General features: G+C 28.7%; 1 long non-coding RNA gene and 1 pseudogene across 1 annotated transcript; one reads left to right on the forward strand and one right to left on the reverse strand.

Annotated features, from left to right (window-relative positions):
* The first annotated feature begins 15459 nt into the window (after positions 1 to 15459).
* LOC139905270 (pescadillo homolog) lies at positions 15460 to 16329 on the forward strand (annotated as a pseudogene).
* Positions 16330 to 20378: 4049 nt separating this feature from the next.
* On the reverse strand, positions 20379 to 21581 carry LOC121118458 (uncharacterized). The gene is made up of 3 exons (XR_005864459.2): positions 21119 to 21581; positions 20700 to 21030; positions 20379 to 20626 (listed from the first exon to the last, which is right to left on the reverse strand). It is a non-coding gene; the product is annotated as an uncharacterized lncRNA (long non-coding RNA).
* Between the last annotated feature and the right edge of the window lie 4094 nt (positions 21582 to 25675).

The raw sequence follows: 25675 nt of genomic DNA on the forward strand, positions 1-25675 counted from the left end.
AGATTAATTCGCTAAAGTTATAAGGGTTACATGAAAAACACAAATATCAATCAGTATATATCAAGTAGTTAGACAAGAATTACCCCGTTATCAATCCTTAATTCTACGCTAAGTCCAAATAGGTCTTACACTTATAACAGGTAAACGTTCGTGTTATATTATGTCATTTATGTGCACACGCCCTCATGATTATAGTGTATTCACAGATTATATATTTTCAAGAATTAATAAATTATGATTACATCTTTTAAAAAATCATATTCATGTTACAACAACAAAAAGTATTGCACAGGTTCAAAGTCATATTTTATTAAATTATATCACTACGTACTAAAAAATTATTTGCCACAAACTTAAGAGACCAGCCCAAAAAGTGACACCCTAGTGTGTATATATAACAAGTAGAAAGTAGATTGAACCTCCTCTTTTCAAAGTCTATTATACCACTCAATGTCAATTTATTTAGCTTTTCTCATGCTTTGTTTCATATTTTCTTAATTAATAAGAAAAATTAACAATTTAGATAAATTTGTTCTTTGTTTCTTCTCTGAATTAAGCAGATATGGCTATTTACAAATATTATTATTTCAAGAATGTACTCTCTATTTTAAAAAGTACAATGATCATATCCTAGGCGAAATCTATGGTGGGTGATACTTATATTTATAACACTTATATAATTAAATTAGATTGTAAAAAATAATATATCTGTGGATGAGGAAACCCGTTGAATAATACTATAAAAAAAAAAAATCAGCTAACAGAGTGACGTAGCTCACTGGACAATGCGCTTGGGATAAATGATTATCCTGAACTTAATGTGCATAGATATGATACTGGTTCACTCCTAAAGAACAAAATATACATTAAATATGGACTTCTAAGACAAGTTCTTGTTTAGATAGAGTAAATGTAACTTATAATGTTTATTTATACTTAATTAGTGTAACTCCATCTGACAAATTAAATGAACATTTAAAGGAAATAATTTCGATACAACATCTATCCATAGTATTTATTATTGTAAAGACTCAGTCTAAGACCGAATTTTGTTTAAGTTATTTTTTCAAGGTCAATTTGGATCACAACCTCAGGACGTACATCGAAATTAATTATTGCATCCGTTGACTAATTTTTTTGGTATCAAGTTATAAACTCATTTTTTCACTAATCCTGATTTATGAGTTATAGAAATATGAATTATACAACAATTTTAATTTTATATGGCCTTATTCTAGGTCGATATTCAAAATTTTGAAACAGAGAGAGATAATTTTTTTTCAAAATTAACAAAATGTGCTTAAGGTTTTTGTAAATTTTTCACTTAAATGTTCAACACTTTTCCATATTAAATATATTTTACTGAGTGAAATTAATTTGCCATTTTCGTTTGACTTTTAGAACCAAATTTAATAAAAAGTTCAAACATGTGAAACAAAATATTTTTTTATGAAAATATAAAAAACGCTATAAACGGAATTTAAATCATTCTTTATTCCTAATTTCTACGAGGGAGATAAAAAAATTTCTTTCGGTGCAATTTATGAATGCATTTGATCTGTTTTTTTTTTAAATCGAAGTAATAAAACATTCGCAAAAGCCAAAATAATAATAAGAAAAAATAATACAATTATTCCTTGAATTAAATTAGAAATATTTCATTCATTTGAAGAATTTCTATTTTAGGAAAAAATAATTATAAAATACCAAATATGTATATCGTATTATATTGAAATAGAAAAAGTTCAAATGAGAATTATAAGATATAATAGGTATAAAAGAGTATAATTATATATTCTGGTATACATTTACTTAAACAAAGGTTGGCTCTAGTAAGTATGTTTACATTATATCTTAATATTGTTCGGACCGTGTGTGGAGGATTGCCTGCAGGAAAATTGCAAAAAGGAAAAATTGTCTGCAATTATAATACATTTATAAACGGTCTAAGGATCCGTTGGTAGTAGTATTTTTCAGCAGATTGTAGATAATAACATAAAACTTTCTGATTTTCCAAATTGCACAATGCAATCTATTTTGACATTTATTTTGAGTTAAAGAAAGCTTTTTTCCATCACTTCCAATTATTCCCTACATAATAGCTGATTGAGGAGACCTTAGCCATTTGCATACATCTAACATTAACAGAAATTAATAACGCAAGTGATGTCATAAATACAGACTTTGACAAAATACCAATTTGTCACTCATCTAAAGATACAGTACTGAATAGATTCTGAAGATTTAAGCTACTAATATTTGCAAATACTTTAAAAAGGAGCAAGAAATTATAAATGACAGTAAAGATAATGGTCAACATAGTTATGAAAGTATGGCATTGAAATTGGCAAATAATAAAAATTAAATGACTGAATAATTATTTTTATTATATTGCTTTCAATCATGCTATACCTAATTCCTATTCATATTATCCTGCGACACAAATTACTTATATGTTTTAGTATATACTTGATGATTTTATTTTACTATGTTTATCTCAATTTATTTCCTAATGAGATATTCGTTTAACCACAATTTTTTTTTAGGTCGTTAGATTTTAAGTTGAATTTTAAAAGAGTTCAATGATTCCCTCAATTAAAAATCAACTACTTATCAAAATTTATGTAAAGGAAAGAAAAATTGTGATTTAACTACACTCAGAGACGCTTGTGTCTGTTAGAAAGCCTGAGACAAACGGCACAACACTTCGTACTTCTTCCATTTATATCTCTAAAGAACAATAGTGTCTTTGTTAAATAGTTTAGAAAAATTAAATTTATTTCATTAATATTTAGTGTGAAATCATCTAATTTGTATACATATATAATATAAATTAGACGAATTGTAAACCAAGTTCCAGTATACCAACCACTGGACATAAGTACAAATATGCTAAATCAAATTCATCCTCCAATAGGCACATTTTTTTAATTATTAATGGATCAGAGTAAAGGTTTAATGCTTTAAATCAGAGGTGCAACAAGTTTTTGATACCAAAGTATATACAAAATTTTAACATACATACTCTCTGATTTCATGGATAAGGAGGGCGGTTAGTTCCTTAGAAGTTGGATTCCGATCCTTTGGGCCTCTGTTCTTTTCCGGTGGTGTATCTCTCGAGAATATTCTCTTTTGGAACTTAATTCCTTTTATACCATTATTTAGGGACCTTTCCACCTTAACTACCTCTAATATGGCTTTTACTGAGTCCTTGAAAAGCAGGAAATGGTGTTTCATGTCATAATAGGAGCTACCAAGACTTAAACTCCTTTTCAATGTGTCTTTCATGGAATGGAGAAGTGCCTGTATTCTATTTCTCTTAAAGCTTGTTTCTATCCTTTGCTGGCAATGAAGGAAGTCCCAAAGTATAAGACCACCCTTCCTTCTAGTCTTCTTAATTCCATATTTACTCCGACCGGCTCCAAAGCATTATGAATTTCCTTGCCAAGATAGAACTCGTCCTCGACGATAGATTTGTAATGATTATGAGTCTTCTTCTAAAAAGGAGTTTGATAATATCCTTTTACTTTACTTATAGGTAGTTCTCAGATAAAAAAGCTTCCAGTATCTTCCCGAACACTGAATGAACCTTCTTTGTTGTACAATGAAAATTCACTCGCTTTAATTGTCCCGGGTTCACACAAAAAGTATACATACAATAATGAAGTAATAATAAAAGACTTGAATCATTGACTAGAGAACAGGATATGGTTCTCCAAAAAGTTAGGAATAATGATTGCTCAAGCAGACAAAAAAGTACATATATTTTTTGACATTTATCAGAGCTATTGATGACGTAATCAATGATTTACAAAAAGGAAATGTTGCCGTTAGTCAATTTACCGAAATGAGATTTTTCAGAAGCACCATTAGGGGCATTTTTAATTTACTTCTTACACTGAAATATACCGTAATTTTGATAAATATTTAGTTGTAGGGGACAAATTTTATAATGGTGGTGTCATAGTCATGCAACTTCAAAGTTATACTAAATAACTTTTACACTTATTCTAAAAAAGTGAAACCATCGTCTCTGTAGCCCTGATGGTTTCGTAACCACTGATATACACTATCACAGCTCGTGCACTGTTTTTAAAAATCAAGAAGCTAATAATTGGAAAATAACTAGAATTACCGTGGAGATAAAGTTACATATAATTTATTGTATTTAACGTTCTACAATGATTAAAAATTTGAAAAATATACGAAAAAATACTATTAGCAAAGGAACACCCATTTCTTTATCCAAATTTGGCATACCTAATACCTATATAGCATATAAACAATACCTATTTATATTAATATCAATTTATATTTAATTAAAATATGCAAATGTATATATATATATATTGTAAATATCACTATTCACCCAAATATTCCCCGTCGTTATCCGGCAAAAATCCTTTTGGTAAACTGGCTCACGACAAAATTTACGTCAGGGATATTGTTTTTTGTTGAAATGCCTTTCTACATATTATTCCAGAACCATTTTACGAAAGTATACTATTTTGAACAATTGTTAGTAGTTACCACATTAACTTTCGGTTACTTTTTTACATATCGAAATATAAATTGATTTACAACCTTAGTTATAATAGTAAAAAAATATGCCCTTAGACAAGCACAATACTTTTTTTATTTTTGTAACGTGATGTTTATTTTATATTTTCCAAAGAAGTTCCCTTTATTTTTTATTATTTATTAGGAAACAAATAAGTTCAAAAATATTATTGGGTTGGATTAAACAAATTTGGGTGAAGGTAAAAGATCTCCACCTGAGAAAATGTCTTAAAAGTACGGTAACTTTGAGAGAAGATAATATTTGCTTACAAAAATTGCTAAAAGCTATAGTAACCCTTGATCGCTAATTTGTAAGAATTTTCAAAAAAGGAAAAAATACTCATAATAATAATTCATATTTTGCTCATATTAAAAAATATTTTTTTAATAATTTACGTTCGCCACAATTTAGCCAATAATAACACCCTAATTACTGAATAAGACAAAAAATAGTACGGGTTTTGATGATGCCATATGTAGCGTTTGCTCTCTTTTACTCTTCTTTCTGTGAATGCTTTTAGAACAAAGTTCTATTAATGATGATAAGGCACTATAATTATCCTTTTTTATTATAAAACATTTTTTGCTTCAAACATGTTTGTTGTAGTTATTATTATTATTTTCATTACATTTGTGAGCTTTCTCGCTTTAATTATAACATTTTTTGTTTTTTCCTTCTCTTCTTCAAGCTCTAGAAATTAATTAAAAAAATAAGCGATTACTATTTTCTTCCTCGCTTTTTTTGTTCTTGTTGTTTCTTCTAGACTGTTATGTGAAGACCGACCCTGATTCATTGAGGTGATTTTCTTCTTTTTTTTCAATTAAAAAAAACATCAGTAAAAATACAAGAAAGAGAGAAAGAAAAAGTAATAATGTTAATAAATACTTGTGTGTGTATGTTTGTCTAAATAGAAGAACACAAATTGTTAACCTTGTTTACTTCGTAATACTTTTCTCCTAATTATATCTTATTAGTTGAGTAGTAGTTGTTGTTAAGAAAATAATTATTTAGATAATATCTGTGTTTAGAGAGAGAGAGAAAGCCTCTTTAATGGAACACTATCATAGCACGACTATTATACATACTTTATATTAATAATGGGTTTCAGGGAGATTTGTAGATAGTGCACAAGTCATTTTTCCACGGACTCGGAACCTTATTGGATTTTCAACAATAAAACAGCTTCGAACAAAAATCATGTAACCAAGAGAATCCCAATTAATTTTTTTATATCATATATACATACGACCACATATTTCATAGATCTATAATAGTCAATCATAGACTTTGTATTTAAATTTGTAGGATAAGTTAAGGCATCTTAAAATTGTTTGGAACCTGTATATGATTTAAGAGACTTTTTTTGGCCCTAATATGGTCTTTTAAATAAAATCTTCCAATTTATCATTGTTTCATTAAGAGGGGTAATTTAACCCACTGAAAGTGATATTTACATTGCCACCAAAGAATTTTAAAATATATTTTTAATATAAATTGACGATAATTATTCTTATAGAATACAAATTTAGTCAACACTCAACATTGAGAAAAATTCAGTTTAGGTTGCTTTTACTTTGATGGGCCACGTATGTTAAATAATATATATTAATACATCATATTTATCTAGTTAGAACAGTAGTACTCGAGTATGAACTCTAACTTTAATTATACTCAGAGTATAAAGACTCAGACTTCTCTTCAGTTCGGAAAAGGTAAACAGAAATATAGTACAGATTTTGTGTATTTTTTCCAAACTGAGTAGTTGCAGAATTAGGTAAAAATGTGTAGAATGATAAAAATATCTGCATGAGCATAGGTAACAAACCAGGGGGGGCGGCAAGGGGTTAACAACATCAATATCAATGAAAAGTTACCTGATTATGTTGTCATACAAAAATGTAATGAAACTATTTTCCTTTGAATTGATTCCGGCACCTTTAAGGCGTGGGGACTACCCAAATATTACGTTTTCTTTTATCAATACTCATTGTATCAAAATTTTTCTTTGCCTTTTCCTACTTTCCTTTTTCTCATCTCCAATATCCCATTTAAAGGCTTTAAAAAGGATTTTAAGAAAATCTAAAGTTTAAGTTTGAGGCTTGTTTCTGTATTTTCATAAATTATCTTTGTTTTTTTTTTTGTAAATGCTGTAAATTGTTTACTTCTGATGCTTATATTTTACGTAACTGTTCTTTCATTCATTTGAAGGATTTCATTAATTCTGACCCGTAAACGTAAGAGCAAACATAGTTATATTTATACATTAAATATAGGTGTACTTAAATTTTTTTTTATAAATTTGTCTAAATTACTGATGACATAATGGTCTTATTTCGAGTATAGACCAATGGGCTTTCAACACCGGGGGAACGATCCCTTTCCAAACAACTTGTCGACATACCAAATGAAATCCTGTTCCTATAATTTATTAACACCATCTCTGTGTACAAAAGTGTATAATCCTTACAAATAAGATATATAGAAAAATATTTAATAAAAACTTGATTTAAGTTCTTAAGTCGAGTTATGCTTTTTGTTTTCTATTTTCTCGATTTTTTTTTTCTAGGGACTTCTCTTATCCATTATTTCGTTTTTCATCATCCTGACCTTTGCATTATTCAGTACAGTCCTCCTTGTAAGAGTAACTCTCAGTAAAATTAAATATTACATAATTTGATCACTTATTGTTTTTTTATTATCTATTTGAAGTCAAGAGCGGAAAATTCTTCGTTAGCTGAAGCAAGTCTCAGATTCAAATTCTAAATGAGGGACTCATCATTCTACAGTATTCACAAACACACTTGTTATTTTGGAACATAGAATCGATGTATCGACAGCAGTAAGGGAGACGTGAAACGAGAACTCCCTTTGGTTTGTTCATACATTTTGTCGATTTGAAATTTGAATGCAATGAAATCACTCTAAAATTGGCTTTCTATATTGATGATTAGTGAATATTATGAGAAGATGATACTACAGGTACATTTTGCAAATCTGCTGAGAGTAGTTGAAATATTAGAAGAAGTTTCAATGATAATCTGCAAATATCAAAATATTTTTTTTACCACCTTAGATAGCAGTCTGAAGATAAGAAAAATCCCCATTTTGTTAGATCTGGGTCGGTTAAGATATTTATAGGTAAATATTTGCGTATCCAAACTTTCCGATCCATTTCTGAATTCAAAATTAGACGGATACTTGCATACTTAGCATATTACCTAGTTTTGGGACCTAAATCAAATAAAATCAGGATTTTTACTGTTTACTAATGCCGAAATAATAGATACCCCAATGTTATTACTATTAGAATATAATTATTATTCTCTATTAAAATAATATTAGACACGTCGTTACTTTTATTTATTCTTGCTACTTCTCCTCCAAAAGGAACCAGAATAATGTCAAAATAAATTGATATTTGGCCAATTCTTCAAATATATAATTTTTGTTTATTTGATAATAGTTTATAATTGTTCACAGATTACAAAGATATAATTTGTATTCAACCAACCAATCAGTTAAAACCACTGATTAGAGGAAAATAAGAATAAAATTGAACGGATGACAACCAAAGGCAGTGTACATTACCTCGCTAATATAAAAAGTTTCAATAATACAATAAAGGTAACAACGAGTAGAATAACCACGCGATACAATTGTTTATGTAGATGTCTCCCTAATTACAAACGAAGATAAATAAAGTGTTTTTTCGATATAATAAAATTGCTGAATAATTCTGCCGTAAAACATTTAGATTTATGACATTTTGCCTTAAACCCATTTTGCCTCAAGGTTATTTCGTCTTTATATATAAATAAATGAGGTTTATACGTCGTTGTTGTTTATTTTTGGTTGAAATTGATGTTCCCTTTGATTTTTTTCAATCAAAATATTACAAATAAACGCATTGAATGTTTGGTTTCTATTGTAATAATTACGTAATTATGTTCTTACCTACTATTATTCTTTTTCGTCAATCAATGAATATTTTCTATTATGAATAATCCATCATGTCTAATGATGGATTCAAAATCGCGGCTAATTTAATAATTAGTAAACCAAATTAAGTATCCACCAGATTTGTACAATTAGATTTATTTACGAATCAGTTGAAATAATAAATTCATATATCTTTAGATTAAGTAATGATTTATTGCTCCTTTTTACAAAATTCAAAAATTACATAATATATAAAAATTAATTGAACTTCTTTTTTTAAAATCTGGGTCATCGTAGTCTAAAGAAATTGTTTTATAGTCATAATAACATTTAAAAAGTTCATATTTCGTTGTGATGGGATGTACATTGTAGGTACTTCTACATTGGCAACCCGATATTTCTAAGTTCAATCAGATCCTTCAATAATTGATTAATCATAAATAATAAAAATGTTGTTACATTATTTATTATGCATATCTCGGGTTGAGGTAACTTGTCGCGGACATTTTCACCACATGTAAATTTGCCATGTACAAGTTTGCCTCATGGCATAGCTGATGAACTTTTATGTTTACAGATATATTTTTGGTTCAAACTTCATTCTGCCTTTTATTCTTTGAAAATTTATTTCTCTCTATCGATGGAGTTTCTTATACTTCTTGAAGTTTCAACTAAGATTATAATTAAGAGTAAGATGCCACTAGTGAGTGAGCCCTTTTGAAATAGGCTCATGATCCCAAAAATATTTCTTCTTACTCTTTTGTTTTTATAAACACTATTCCAATTACATTTCCTAACTCTTTTTTTTCTGCCAAACAGCTGATATGGAACAGTAAAGACTAAAGGTAAAGTTCGTAAAATTGCTAATGATAAAAAAGTATATTTATACTTTTTTTCATCAATGAATTGTTCTATTACGGGGTAGTACAGTATTGAACTCTGATTCAATCCGATACAACCATCAAAGTATAATGCATATGATTATTTAGTACTGTACTCTCAATTATATAATATTTAAATATCTTTTTTATATTGATTACTATATTCAAATAGTTTTTAGTTAGTTCAGAATTGATATCATTTCTACAATTTTTTTATTATAATAAATTAAAATACAAATATTTGGGGTTCCACAATTTAAAAAAACAATTATAAGTAGTAATCCGATATAGAGTTGTATAAAATATGATTTAAATGCATGTGGATTTTTTAAATTTCCATAGCTGTCATCATTACTCTTTAATTATTTAAGGTAAAACATCTATATTTAATGTGTAACCACGTGTGCGCTCATGAATGACGGAGAGTAAGAATTAATATTGGTTGTGGAGTTTTAAGTGTAAGTCCGTGTTGGAAAAAACTGATGATCACGTCAAAGTAATTTCCTTGCTACATACATAATAAGATTTGTGTTTGAATCCTACCTCTTACTACTCCTTGCAGCTGATTCATGTAACAAAATTTCATGAATGCACAGCTCTTTTTTTTCTTAAAAAATTCGTCATATTCTTAGAGTTACTATCTTAAATTTATGTTTCTTTTACTTTTATATAATAGTAAACCAAACTATTTATTATATTTAGCATTAAATGTTTATTCGATCATAACTAATACAAACACGAGATATTGGAATTGTTACAATTTTTCAATTTCAATTTTTCTTATTTTTTTTTTATCTCTACCAAACACAAACTTATTCTGGTATTGATTTTCTTCTCATGCAAGCACTTAGTTAGTTCATAAATGTAATTAACTTCAAAAATCGCAAGATTTTTAGCTTTCTAGATGAAGGGTGGATGACAAAAATTTGTCGGGACAAATCCAACACCAACAGTAGAAAAATAAAGACTTGCCTTCAATTTATCAAAATCCTTATATTTGTATATCAACTACCCATTTGCATTAATTAAATACATAAGATATTAAACTTTTATAGAAAAAACCCAGAAATGGATCTATTACAATTAAAGAGGGAATATGTTTAAAGAAAAGACTAAGTATAGCAAACAAAAAAGGAAAAAAACACTGATGCGTGTGCTCTTTTTATTTTTTATGCATTTTATGATAAGATGTGAGGTGTTAACATCTCCCTCTAAAAGAAGAATTTTTGCTTATTTTCGTTGTAAATTGATTTAAAAATGTTTAATTAAATAAATAACTAGGAATTTAAAAATCATTATAATATCTTCCTTGGACTAATGGTATTTAAATGTAGAAAGTTTTCCTCTTTATAGCAGTTTTTCTTTTTTCACTACAAAATCATATATCAGGCAGCTGTTATTCACATAGGCTATAATCAATAGTACCAGATGGCTTGCTCCCGCCTTCCCTTCGCGCTCTTACAAAAAAAAACCGTCACTTATTATAACTTCAAAATATTCATTTTATTATTATCCATGGCAAAATTATCACATTTTGAAAATATTTTGGAAGGCGAAAATGTTTTTTTTATGTTCCTTTAATTCGTCAGATTAAGTATTGTAATAATACAATTACTCCATCGGATCTAACAATGGTCTCAGAAGTCTATATACACAATGTAGTCGTATGTATAGTTTCTTTCATAAGATAGAACATGAATCCAACCTACACACATTCAGTAAAGGAGAGTAGTTTCTTCTATGTGTATTGTCCACTGAGCTACGTCACTCCATGAAATATTGAAGTTGAATCCTCTTGAAAACATATATTTTTCATTTACAACATTCCTGGATTCTAAATTGACTATATTTCTTGTTAATAAGCATGTAACAAGTTCAGGTAGAAACGTCTGTAATATGAAAAAGCTATTGTTTGAAAATATAGAATAAATGTGATTAATAAGGGCCAATTAAGTAGGTAAGAAAGTGCTATTTAATTTAAAAAAACTCTTGTTTTCAAAAATTTGATCCATAAATTAATTCATAACAAAATTTATTTCACAATAACAAGCTATATTTCGATCGTTTTACAGATTAAAAAATAATGAATATTAACTTTCAATAAGGAAGCTATAGTTGAAATGAATCTAGTTTAAACTAACTGATAATTATCATCAATATTCCTACATTTATTTAAAAGTTAAAGTAAATTATGAGCTGAGGCTATGTTTACTATTAGCAAATAGTTATGAAAGAAAGAGATAATTTAATGAAAACGATGTTGTAATAATGAATTATAAGAATTTTATTCAATTATTATTTTTAGAATATAAAAGAAAAAAAAAAAAAAGTTGTAATTGCTTAAGAAATGCACTTTGTTTTATTTCAATTTTCTCTTTCCTTTCATTACTATTATTAAAACTGGAACAAATAGCCTTTAGTTGGTCAAAAAAGGAAGAAAAAAAATAATGACTGTTCCATTAATAAAATATGTAAGGATAGACAAATTTTTGAATAAGGAAAGGTCATCTTTTTGTTATAACATTCTTTAGTTTAACACTTTTTCAAACTAACTAGAAATGCAGGTTACTTTATAATTGAAACTAGTCATTCACATTCAAATGAAGACATCAAAAATGAGTTTAATTTTTAGAAAATATTTAGGGTTTGTATATAGAGGAGACGAAGGACAGTTGCAACACTTGTTATGTATTCCTTATTACTCAGAGACAGTTTGACTAAGACACACTAAAATTTAACCCCACATACTACCCTATCTTGGCTATTGTTTGAATCTGTAATAATGTTATATAAGTCAGTATTTTCTACTCAAATTTAATTTGAATAAGTCAGTTCAAATTTTGTCTCTGTAGAGAGCAACAGTTTGTAACAGTTTAAAAAATCAAATATGTAGTACAAATTACCATAATTTTAATTAATAAAATTTTTTGAGGAGTAAATAACTTTATATTGCCAGGTGTTGAATTATAGCACGATTAGGAAATAATAAGATTTGCATCATGAATCACTTATCAGTTTTGTAGATCGGATAAATTCAACCTAAAAACCTCTTCAGAGCCTTGCTCAGACTAAAAAACATCCTTTCTCTTTTGTGTAAGAAAAAAATAAGAAAAAATAATAAATGGTATGGGAAAAATTTCAATACACGTTGTAACTGATTCCATTGTAATGAAAGATATTTCTTCTATCTCAATTTTGTTTCCAACAATTTGGTTTTAAATTTCAATAAAATTATATTAACTGAAGCAAAATAATTAATAATTTTTATGATATAAGTTGAAAAAAAACAATGAAAATACTGACTCCATTATTATTAAAATACTTTTCTAAATATAAATTGTTTTTATCCCTCAAAAATTAGAAATAATAATCCAAAACAAATTTAAAAAAATCAATAATATTATTGATTTTTTGTCAGAACAATTTCCATTATTGTACATATCTTCAATATTAATAAAGCAAAATTTGTCCATCTATCTGAGTGTGCCTTAATATACTTTATTTTATAAAAAAAATAGATCCGATAAATATATGGTACACTCACTAGTACAAATATTAAGTAAATTATTGTTGTTTTAGGATATTTTGACCTGCGAAAGGTTTCCCCCTCATATTTAAAATATTCTCGCATACAATTTTACAAGATTCAACATAAAAAGCTCAGAATTATCGGAAGAAACTTAAAGAATTCTTGAAAATAAGGACCTCCTAAAGAGTATCTTAGTCATTTGTTATGGGGGGATCCTCCCCTCTTGACTCATCATTGAATCTCCTTCTATTGAGATAGAAGTAACGTGAAAAGACAAGGTACACTTGTTTTTCCGATGAGGCACCTATCGTAAAAAGCTGATAATATATGCAGGAGTAACCTTTGAAAGTCCCGTCCTGTCCCAGGTCCAATACTTAATTAACGAGGTCAAGAATCCCACTTTCTGCCCGAAGTACTCGCTAGTGAGTTAAAGTGGTTTCATCGAAATTTGCAGTCACTTCAGAGATAAGGGATCTTGAAGAAATCCCTTGGTTTGAAGCGTGAAGTTATAAATTAGTTTTGATTGTATTTACCAAGACTCTTTAGTATAATTGGAGTTGAAAATAATGAATTGCATAGAATTTTAAAGGAGGAACTTGCACATTTTCAGCCCATAAAAATAAGGACCAAGATACATCTATTATATAGTTTATATATGAGGGGAAAGTTCACAGGGGGAAATATCCCTGGGGCAAATCTTCCAGTCACCGAATTTTTTGAATGTTGCCTTTTTATGCCAGATTAAATGACATGTAGTAAATGTCACGGTCTCCACTATACAAATGTATTCTTGTATTTATAAGATAAAATATTTGTGTAGATTAAAACATTTAAAATAACCACAAATAAGAAGGATCAAAGAGGGAATGAGAAAAATGTAAGAAGAGAAAATAATAGTTAAAATTTTAATTGTTATAAGTTTTAATATTTAATTAAGATATCAAATGCATTTATATTCATGATATGTATATCTATATATTGAATGCGAATGTTTGTTATATGAGGCAAAACAAGGTATAGATTTTGCTGATTTTTTTATGAAAGTTATTAGGGGTCAAGTGATGGTTCTGTTTACAATTTTTTGGCCTTTTAGGACATGGTGGCCTTAAAATGGCATTTTATAAAAAAAATACGACAACATATTTTTGACTAAAACAATATCAAAATTTCAATTTAATTATTTTTTCTTCTATAAAACTTATAAAAGTATGCAAAGATACATTACTAAAGAGATTAAAAGCAGAAAAGTGCAGAATTAATTTTGATTTCTCAATGTCCGGGTAACGCCGGTTACACCTACTCTAGTATACATTATATAAGTATTTATGTGTATGAAAGGTGTCTTTCAGGTAAATCTACACCACATTTAATTGTATCATGATCAATAAGGGATGCAAGTAGAGTTTTGAAATTTTATTTAAAAGCTCAAATAATACAAAAAAAAAATCCCTCTATGTGTCCACCTTCTTCGCCAATCATTTGACAGAGTTCTTCATATCTAACTCTCCCTAAAATAAGTAATCTATGGGATAAATATCAGGGGTGTTAGAGGGTGAGGTGTGGGTGTCCAAAAGTGGTACTTCCTCTTTTTTCAACAAATTTTGGGTCTTGCGGGCCTTACAAAAGAGAGGTCAGCACCATTAACATCAGCTTTCATCCAAGGTATCACTTGGTGAGACATAAATTCACAGTAACTATCAGCACCTATCTTCACTTTTGGCTCAAAGAAGATGAGGGGGGAGGAGACTGAATTTGGTGGACATTAACTCTCTATGTGGCTCACCATTTGTTGTTATGGATGTTGTGGGATCTGTCGACAGTCCATTGTTTCTCATCCAAATAAAAGAGGATTCGGTACCATTGGACTTTCTCTCAGAAATGTTATATCGTGGGCAGCCCAAGTTACATTCATTTTGTCTGTAAGGATATGTCTTATATAGAAGCGGTATGACTTCATTCTCAGGTACGTTTTTATGGGCCTGGAGACTGTTGAACAGCTTATTCGGCCCTTTTTGGCAAGAATGTTAATCGAACTTACAGTAAATGCTTCGAGTACCGGTTTGGCCCTACCAAGTAACTAGGAATTAGTTTTTTTATTACTGTTGGACTTGTGGGATTTTCTTTTATATGCTGCTCCTTCTTCCAGTTGTTGTAGACATTTGATATACACTGGGCTTTGTACCGTGCGAGCCAATTAGATGATCGTGTTCCTCCGGATCTCGTCCATTGTAAATACCTGATTTGAATTAAACTTTTTACAACTACCTTAAATTTAACACTCAACCTCTTACTTTTAAATTGAAATATCCGAGTAAAATGGTTTCTTTATTGTTCAGAATGTAGTCAAAGATGGTCCAGATTTACCTGAAAGACTCTTTTATTTGATTTTTGATACTTTATTTGGCTCATAAATGGCCTATCAGCTATAATATTATTCAATAGCAATAACAGAGATTCTTTGTTACCTTTAATTAAGATGTGCTTAAAAAAGATGAATCATAATATTTTAATTATTTAAAAATAGGATAACTTAACGTGCAAAGAGGAAGATGGTTGCAATACATAAAAAGTGTTATTATTTTGGAGAAACCCCCTTGTATATCTCCCGGAAATAAATCCTTGCTAAATTACAACTCACGTTTAAGGACTTCCGTTGGTTATATATATTAAAAGGGATCACCCGCGTGTTCCACGTGGTCGTAAAAGAGCTCAAAGGGGTATTTTGTATGAAATAAAGACTATGATCTTTGAGAATTAAACATGTTTCAGTTTAAAAAAATCCGCAACTTTAAGATTTTCCTCGTAAAATCAAAACTGCAAGTGACAAAAGGAACCAAAAGGCTGTGTTCGACTCAAAGAAATAAATCCAAATAATGTGTTGATCATATAGTGAAGGAGTACTATCACTTTTTAGTTGGCACTAGGGCAAGAGTATTTGTGAGTATCGGGTGTATCTATTAAAAGGTTGAAGTTATGGGACCAACTGCCACGTGGATCGTTCCTCATAACTTTGCCAATGTTACCTTGGCTATAGTTTAAATAAGGTATTCATCCATATTGACAGAGTTCTATACAACCAAGCTTGTTTTCATCAATTATCACAATATTAAGTTGAAGTGTCCTCCAGTTCTACCTTCGGTGACTGCAATTTGAGATGAAGATAATGAAATTAAATCAAAAAAGGATGTAACCTTAAATCAGTCATTGGCCAGGACAATTATTATTGAATAAGAGACTGTTCTTGAAACTATTTTAGACGAAGAGCTATTGACCAAAGCGAAGAAAAGAGCTGTTGAAATAACTATGTTGCATATTCGTATTAGAGGATTTAAATTTTACATCAATCGGGAAGTTTCATGTAAGGCACTAGTATTCTGTTTCTTTCATTTGGTGGAAAAATATCATGGGATATTATTTAAAAAACGTATGTCTGCAATGCCAAATTGCCATAAAAAATATATCTTGTTTTCTTTATATACTTATTTAATATATTTTTTATATTTGCGTTTATCTAAAAATATAACAAAATAAGGGAAAATAATACTTTTTTCAAAAACTTCGAACAAAATGTGCTGCATGAAGATGAAATTGTAGAGGGATGAAGTTTTGTACAGTTTATTTCCATACCACGAGGCAAACTTTTCCGCCCTATCCGTAATCGAAATTGAAAAAAAAATAAAAATCAAACTTGTCTGTTGTACACCCATTATACCTTCCAACAGACGATATTTTTTCGAAAACAGCTTCTAAAGTCTATTAATCTTAAAACGTCGTTTACTTTGAAAATAATTTATACATATGTACAGGCTACTTTTTCAAGTTGCAATTAGTAGGAGCAAATTGTACAAATTAAGAAGAAGAGTCCTCATTTTCTATTCCTTAATAATTAGAAATTAGATTCCTATTAGATTCCACAACATTGTTAACGGTCTCCGATTAAGCAAATTTTTCCCTCATGTGAAATCCAAATATAAAAAATATAGCATTGTTTTACAAATTTGACGTATGAACAAGTGTAATATCAAAATCTCTTAGGTATATATTGAAAAAAAAGTTTATGATGGTAATCTGTTAGATATTAGTACTCTAACCAATTATTTTTCTCTACTTTAAAGATTCAATGTATTATTGAGCAATGGTTTTTATAGCGATCTTTCTAATTAAATATGTCGTATATTAAATCTGTGAACATATACTTTCATTTTATATTTTGACTCACGAACATTGAGAAATTTAAATAAGCCCTAAGTATAAGTATAGTTTAAAAAAATATCTCATAGGAGGAGCGCAATACTTTTTTTAGTTGCAACCTATAAAGTCTTTTATACTTTCCATGAGCATGAAAGACGGAGAGTAACACTGTGGATTTGTTAGGGAGTAATAAGTGTAAGTCATTGTTGGGCTCGGATTAGAATTGAAGATCGACATCGTAGTAATTCCTGCATATATGTCCTTGCTATTTACAGAGTGAGGTTTGTGTTTATTTCTTACCTCTCACGGCTGCTTGTAGCTGATCCAATAAAACTCATAAGAGCAAACCTGTTCTTCTCGCAAACAATCTTCAAAGTGCCTGGATGAGCACTTTAATTTTCGATTTTCGACAAGTATGGAAGTATTAGCTAACATAAATATTTATAACGCCCTTTTTATCAACATTCATCGTGTATTCCAAAAAAAAAAATTATTTAGAAATTTCCTTATATATAGTGATTTTTAACCGAATAAAATGGAAAACAAATCAATATAGTTGCTGAATTAATTGCAAGAAATCTTTTGAAAGTATAAAATCAAAAATACAAGTCTACAAAGTAATACTTTTTCAAAAATCTTTCAAGTTCCATATTTGATTGTAGTAGTACTTGAAATGTTTTTTTCCTATCAAATCTGCTTTTTGATTTAAATTTTGAGCATTTTTTAAAAGTTTATGCAAGCTTTTGAATATGAAATTAATCAATAATCCATCAATAAAAATAAGTTTTTGTTATTTTTTTTTCAAATTTATATGAACTAATTCTATATACGTGCTGTTATTTTTAGTGATATCTTTTATTATTGAAAAATTGCATCTTTAACTCTTTCATACCCATAAAGTATTCGAAAGTAATTCTTATAATGTGGATTTATTAAGGTCTCTAGGTTTATTTTAGCAATAATCAAATTAATGAAAAAATTCTGGCTTATACTATTTGCCGAAAAATCTATGAAAAACTGGTTTACCTGTAGGTGTTAAGTGAGTTTCTTATCTTTAAATATCTACTTAAGTTTGATGATTTTTTTTTATATTATATCATTGAGTACTTTTATTTTATATTCTACTTGACAAAACAAGTATAGATATTATTTTCACAAATAATTTAGTAATAATGTGTAAAAAAATAATTTGAAAATAAACATAGTGATTAATGTTAAATTTATGGGAAAATGGTAGCACCCGGATGTGAAAGGTTGTCAAAAAAAAAATAGGATTAAAAGTAATTAAAAAAGAAGCATATATGAAAAACTATTTTTTTGAAAAATTCGCCTCAAGGATTTCCAGCTTCCCTTTCCCACATCTTAAATCCATGTAATAAAAAAAACCAATTAAATAAAAACCATTTGGTCATTTTTTTAAAATTTATATAATTTTAAAAAAGTGTTGAGTCGTAGGAAATATTAGAATTCGTCAATGCCTAGATTTAAAGAGAAAAAAGTAGGGCGGTGGAAAAATAACCTTTTTTAGGATCTTGTTTGAAAATCCATAACCTCACGTAGTTTCAATTGGTTTTACAGCAAAGAAGTTCATTAAATAGTTTAGGTTTTATATACAAAAAAAAATTACCTTTACCCCGTCAAGTTCTAATGTAATATTCTTTTTTTTCAGCTTTAATAAGAAAAAAATCAAAACGTGTTTAAGTATATAGGTTTGGATGTATTTATTTCTTTTTTCATACATTATTTTAATTTTTTCTAGGAAATTGACGTTTGTATCCAAACATCATTTAATATTATAGTTAAAAATTAATTTCCTTTTTAAGACCTAAAAAAGAATAATCAACCTTTCCGCATCACCAACTAATAAATACAAAGCTTTACATATTCACCATACTTGTATAATATTTAAAAAACCAGAAACAGTAAAACAACTCAAACAAATAAAAAAAGGAAATGAAATCCAAATCCGTATTTCCTATTTATATTTCTGATATCGCCGAATAATCAAGCAAAGAATTCTTTCATAGCATAATGGAAATATTTAATTAATTTGGCTGCATAAATCCGCGATGAGTACTGCAGTTGTGGAATGCTCATGGTTTAAGTGGTGTATCTACGCTTTACAGTCACTAATAGCCACATCAGTTGCTTTTGATCCATCTCAACTCTACTTTATGTTAGACAGAATACCAAATCGAACAAATGCTTCCCAATATCTTACCTCAAAATCTACGATATACATGGAATCAAGAAATATATAATCTTTTATGATTTTCAGAATTGGACTGCAAACAAAAGCGTGTGTTTGATATCGTTAAATATTTGTAGAAAGTCTTAAAAATATAATGAAATACTAAGCTCAAACTAGTCGATATCTGACATTGTGAAGTGAGCTTCCGGCCATCATAAATACATTTCAAATAATGCATACACAGTGGGTAATATATTTACACGAGCCTATATTTAAGATATGTGTGTCTTTTTTTGAATCGTTTGTTATGAAATTTCTAACAAAGTCTAGAAATATATACAAAAATCATTCAATACTAGTTTTGATAGTGCCAGATGTCATATATTGATAGTTTCAACTAGTTAAGAAAATCTTCAATGATCTTACTTTACTTGTATATAACTATAATAGAATGGGAATTAAAAACTTTAACATATGAGATGCTAGAGTTTTGCTTGCATTAATATTAATCACGAGTTTGTCCAATACGAATTAATGGAGAGAGTGAGAAGACTGTTTTGTTTATAGCTCTATCAGAAAGCAGGCAAGTGAGCTTTTCGAGCGATTAAGTGAGTAAGAAATCAAGTTTTCAAGGAAAAAGTCCCAATAAAATAATGACCTTCTAAATAAAGCAATTAAAATATCAAGTTCTACCTCCAAAATCAGAAAACTGGGCTGGTTATAACGCTGTAGGCTGACACAACTGAAGATGACTCACTAAGTGTACCACAACCTCTTACATTTAATCAACTATTTCATAACAGATTCTATAATGATCAAGTTCGACTCGATTTCAAAAAATTCATCTCATATTAATAAATAAATAAAATTTTGTATAGAAGAATATCCTTAAATTAATGACTTAATTGAATATTAATTGCCATGTTATTCTGATATGTCTGGAGAAAAATTGATTTGACAATGTAGTTGTCCCTGGGATACTATGATGGAGGTTATGCTGAAGAGGGTCTTTCTCCATGTTATCACCCGGAATGAATGCCCTTTTCTGTTCAAAGTTTCGAAAAAAAAATTGGAGGCCACTACAAATATTGCGCTTTGTTATATTTTTTAAATAATACAGAATAGATTTTCAATAGTCATTGCATTGTCAGAATCAAAATAAACAGGCATCTTCCAAGAATCACAAAGACCACGAATCATTGCCACCTGAATCTTCTTGTTCGGATCAAAGACTTGATCAAAAGATCAAGAATAGTCATAACTTGGTTTCAATTCCATTTCATTGAAAGACAACACTCCAAGACGGCTTAAATGGACATCCATTTGAGAGAGCTCTAAAATGGAAAACAATCCGAAATTATTAATTATAATTAACCATAACAATAATGTATTCCTTTATTTACCAACCATTTGTTTATTTAAAATGTCCAAAAGTTTGTATTGAATTCCAGGACCACATTTAAATTTTGGAAATCCATTTCCTTAATGTGGATCAAGCTGGTAAGGGAAGCTGTTCATTATATATATATGTCTGTACTGGCATATTTATATTTTGTTGTGGTACTACATGCTCTTCAATAGTGCCCAAGGGTACATCCAAAGAAGGTTTTAAATATTCAAATGATACTTCTATAGCATCCGAACATTCTTCAGGGGGCTTATCAACTTTCAAACTTCCTTATTTGGGAGTAGTGAGAAGTCCATTAACAATTTTTTTTTTGTGTTCCTGGAGGAGAGCCTAGGATAAATATAAGGATGGTCATGAATATTTATAAAATAGATCTGCTTAATTTCTTATGCATATAGTTAGTTATTCTATCAATTACCTTTTTGTCCTTTTAATATTTTATTTCTCTGTCTCCGAGGCTCGAATAGAACTTTCAGGAACCAAATATAAAGTAAGAAAAACATTTGATTTCAAAATTTTCCGATCCTTGCTAATAGAAGTCTTTCCGTAATTAGACATGAGTTTGACCTTTAGATTTCTCTGAAGGTAGTCTTCCTCAAAATGTCTAGAAGAAACCCTGGCAGTTTCGCAATTGAATGGGTCTTGTCTATGACAAGCTTGGATCCATTTTGCACGAATGTCCTTGGCTTTGGTAAATCTATGGTAATAATAAATTTCACTGGAGTTCACATGAGAAGAGTAGCAGATTGACACAGCACAAGGTAAAAGATTTCTCTCCGGAGTGTTCATTTTGAAATTAGTAGGAAAATCGTAGAGGCTAGACTTTTAAAGTAAATGATGATAATACAAATATTAATTATAGCTTGAAATTGTTCATCTATTATCAATTATTTTAAATCCAATGACGTCAGATATCACGTGCTCTTTTCAATAACAAATCAAAAACATTTAAGAAGAACATACCTGATTATATATACCTTGCCTTACACTAATTGTTGGTTTTTGAAGTGATAGTTTTCTATTTCTTATGTTTACATAATCTATCTACGGTCAACCGAAAATTCTATAATGAAAAGATGAGCGCTCGCTCATTAACTCTCCTCCTTATTTTCTTTTTCCATTATCTTCTTCGTCATCCTTACGTTGGAGGAAGGGGAGTAAATATAAAATTGTGTGTCTAACGTTTATATTAATGTGTATAAGATGTTGTTGTGATAAATGGTAATAATAATAAAAGAATTAAAAAAAAACAATAACACAAGCAATTGTTCTATTTCTAAACTTAAATTTAAATTGTTATTTAAAACTATTTTTCCCCATCCCTATAAATGTGTAGTTATTGTTGATTGTGTAATACATATTTACCAAAATTTGAAATTCTTTATTTTGATCTTGTGATTGTTTTTTAGGAAAATCCATTTTAATTATCTTTTTGAAAATATTTTATAGAGGAGTATACTCCCCCATTGCCAAGTTGCGACTAATGATTTGTGCAGTTAGTAAACAATAATTAAATATCGAGCAACGTAGCCCAAGGGAACCCGTGCTTGAGTAAAATTACTCTCTTTAACTCAATATGCGTAGTTTCGATCACGGTCACTCCTAGTGAAGGAAATATAAGTTATAAACATTGATTGTAAAGACATTTTGTGGATCAGATGGACTAATTGTAATATTGAATACACGTAGTAAATGAGGGATTCCAAAATACAGATATTCAAGGGATTCCTTAGACAAATCTTACGCAGGAGCAATTCAGATGGGATTTCTTTCCGCGTATGCACTCTTCTTCATTGATGAACACCTATCCCGAATTGTTGATCCTACTCTCAAGAAGTATTGCATTTCACATTTTGTACCCCTTTATTCATCTTTTTTTTACAATCTTTTTCTTAATTTTTCTTCTCTTCTAGCTGAGGCGTGCAAATATATGAACTTTATGAGAGATCAGTTCAAAAATGAGTTTTATCGTTGAAATATGGTCGTGCCCATATCTCAAATTGACAACAATATAAACCACTTTTGGGGAGGCTGTTTTTTTTTCAAATTAAAGCTGAACTTTTCAGCTATCAAATGAAATACTTTTAAACTTTTGCAATATATTCCTTTTGAAATTATGAGCCTCTGAATAAAAAACATTTATTTTTAACTATATACAAATATAACTTAAGTTCTAAACGTGATACAGATAAAAATATATTCATAAAACCTATCCTTTTCTTCAAAAATGCGAAAAATAACATATAAATATGATCTTTTTTTTGAGGACATGAGTCTCAAAGAATAAAAATAAAGCCATATTTGGAATCAAGTGATAAAATTCGACTAAGTTAACCTTATACTGGTTTTAATCCATTTTTGCTATTGAACAGTGTAATTATTTATTGGTTTTTGAAAAAGGAGAAATAAGTTTACGCAATATATTAATTGCATTGATTAGAAAGCTTTTAAAAAATGATCAAGAAAACAAAATTCATAATTAAAAAACATGTTCATAGATTTAAAGTAAAAGTTTAAACCCGCAAGTATTTTGTATAACTTTATTGTTATATTTATATTTCAATTAATTTAAAAAGGTCCTTCCAATAATTAAAGTTTAATTAAAGACACGGTATAAAAATTATATTTTTCATTACAACAAATAAAATAAATTGGATCACTATCAAGGTTAATAGAAATACAAGGTTATACCACAACGTATGTATGACTTATGTTTGACTTCCACCATGCTTTTTAATTGTCACGTCATTGAATATGATTGGTTGCATGTTTTTTCATAATATATGTCTGTCTTGTCCAGCAATCGGTACGAAACATCGAATTGAAAATTATAGCACGCCTGATTACATTATGATCTAACCTAGTACTACAATTCAACTTCATCATTATTAATATTTATCTCAATTTTTTTGTATCCTAGATTAACTTGATATTTAACTCTTTCTGTACCGACAGAACCTGAGACTCCCACAAAGTTTAACTTCATATTAATCACTAGCATGACAACCATTACCCATAAAATCCAGTGAACATATTCTTCTGTTTAATAAATTTTTTTTTAAATTACCATGTATTTTATCAACAAAATGTATTTCAATTCGAAGATAATTCAAATAAACATTTAATTATTAATTTCATATTTTGTTTGATCAGTTTCTCTTATTAAACTTTGAAATGATAAACACAAAATTACCACTCATTTTTTAAAAAGTTTTTTTGTATATAACTAAATATCCAAAGTAAGATTGAAATCATTCAGTTTTTAAAATCAGAGGTCTTTAAATATGTCCTACAAAACGGGAGCAGCTTTTTCTAGGAGACAATCTCAGCAGGATTTTTAATTTTCACAAGATATTATCATTATTATTTAATTTTCTAAGACAGAACATATAAGTATGAAATAATATCTTATAAGTGTGCTCATGAAAGACGGAAAGTCTTAAAATGAGTGGTTGCTCGGGAGTTATAGAGCAAGGCCTTGTTGGAATTGGAGTAGAATCGAGGATTGAAGTCGGTGTAGTTCCAACCTATAAGTCCTTACTATATACGGAATAGTATTTGTGTGTATTTCCTTCCTCTTACGGCTTATTGAAGCTGATCTAATTAAAAGTCATGATAGCTAAGCTGCTCTCCTCTCAAATATTCTTCAAATTGTCAGGATAATAAATTTCATTTATCTATCTATTTTATGCTTAAATGTCGTCAGAACATTTTTTATAGATGTCTGGTTATAATAAAGCTCTCTTGTCCTCCACTCAAATCAAGTATGAAGTTACAAAATAATTTCGAGAATCTGAAATGCTAGAAACATTTCATAATACTTTTAGGGCAAGCTAACATTTAAATCATACTTATTTAATGTTGTTCATATTTATAATTTTTTTTTTTTTTTTTGCTAATCAATAATATTTCAAACTCAACTTTTGTTTAGCAGGTTAACAAGATTTAAATTTAGTTGGTCATTTTATTCAGTAAAAAATGATAAGTAAAAATTTAAAAAATATAGATTACATGATTTTTGGAGTTAGTTATTACATTTTTAAATCTTCTAAAGTTTGACCAAATTCATTTGGAAATTACTTCAATAATCATAAATGAGACATGTCTATATAAAAACATGTTGTAATAAAAAAAGAAATTGAGCAAAAAGGATTTTTCTTATTTTAGTTATTTTAATTTTTACTGGCAATCATGAAAATTGAACACTTGATTAATGGCAAATTGAGAGGCTCTGGTGAGTTTTTCAGAGACGGACATGAATAACGTTAGAACCCTTGAACATAACATATTACTTTGTAGAAATTTCATTAGTTCTTCTTTTTAAATTATCAAGAAAATTTGTTTCTGAACGTGAAATTTATATAAAAAAATTTAATATTTGATTTTTTTGAACATATATAGGAACTAAAATCACGAGGCTTACTTCCTCACTTGGATTCTGGTTAACTTTTTGGATGAAAATGTGAGTCTGCAACAAGACAGTACTAATTTTCTGTGATGAACTAACAATGGGATTATATGTCCAAAGAATACATAAAACAGATATGTCAAGCCTTCAGGAGAAGTCTTAAGGCTATTTTGGACGCCAAAGAGGTTATAACGAAGAGTAGAGGAAACAATATATCGTTACACCTGGTCTCAAAATATTTTTGTACATGCCTAGCGGCTACTGAAATATATCTTACTAAATTTAAAGTATTCTTTGTTCATATTCTAACGTTACACTCTGTATAATAGCTAAAGCTATGAGCTTTTTTGATGATATTTAGCATCTAAAACTCTGGAAAATAGCTATATAAGCCATAATTTAACTTTCAAATTAAATTATATAAGCTTGACATTTCCCAAAGGAATCAAAAAAAGTTTGTAAGTATAGTTTAAAGAGGAGAACATAATCAATTATTTAAGTTTATTGATCTAAAGAACATTTTTATTTTATGTTAAAAAAAAAAATAGAAAATGAATTAAATGATAT

Source organism: Lepeophtheirus salmonis, chromosome 5, assembly GCF_016086655.4.
Source record: "Lepeophtheirus salmonis chromosome 5, UVic_Lsal_1.4, whole genome shotgun sequence".
NCBI classification, from domain to species: domain Eukaryota; kingdom Metazoa; phylum Arthropoda; class Copepoda; order Siphonostomatoida; family Caligidae; genus Lepeophtheirus; species Lepeophtheirus salmonis.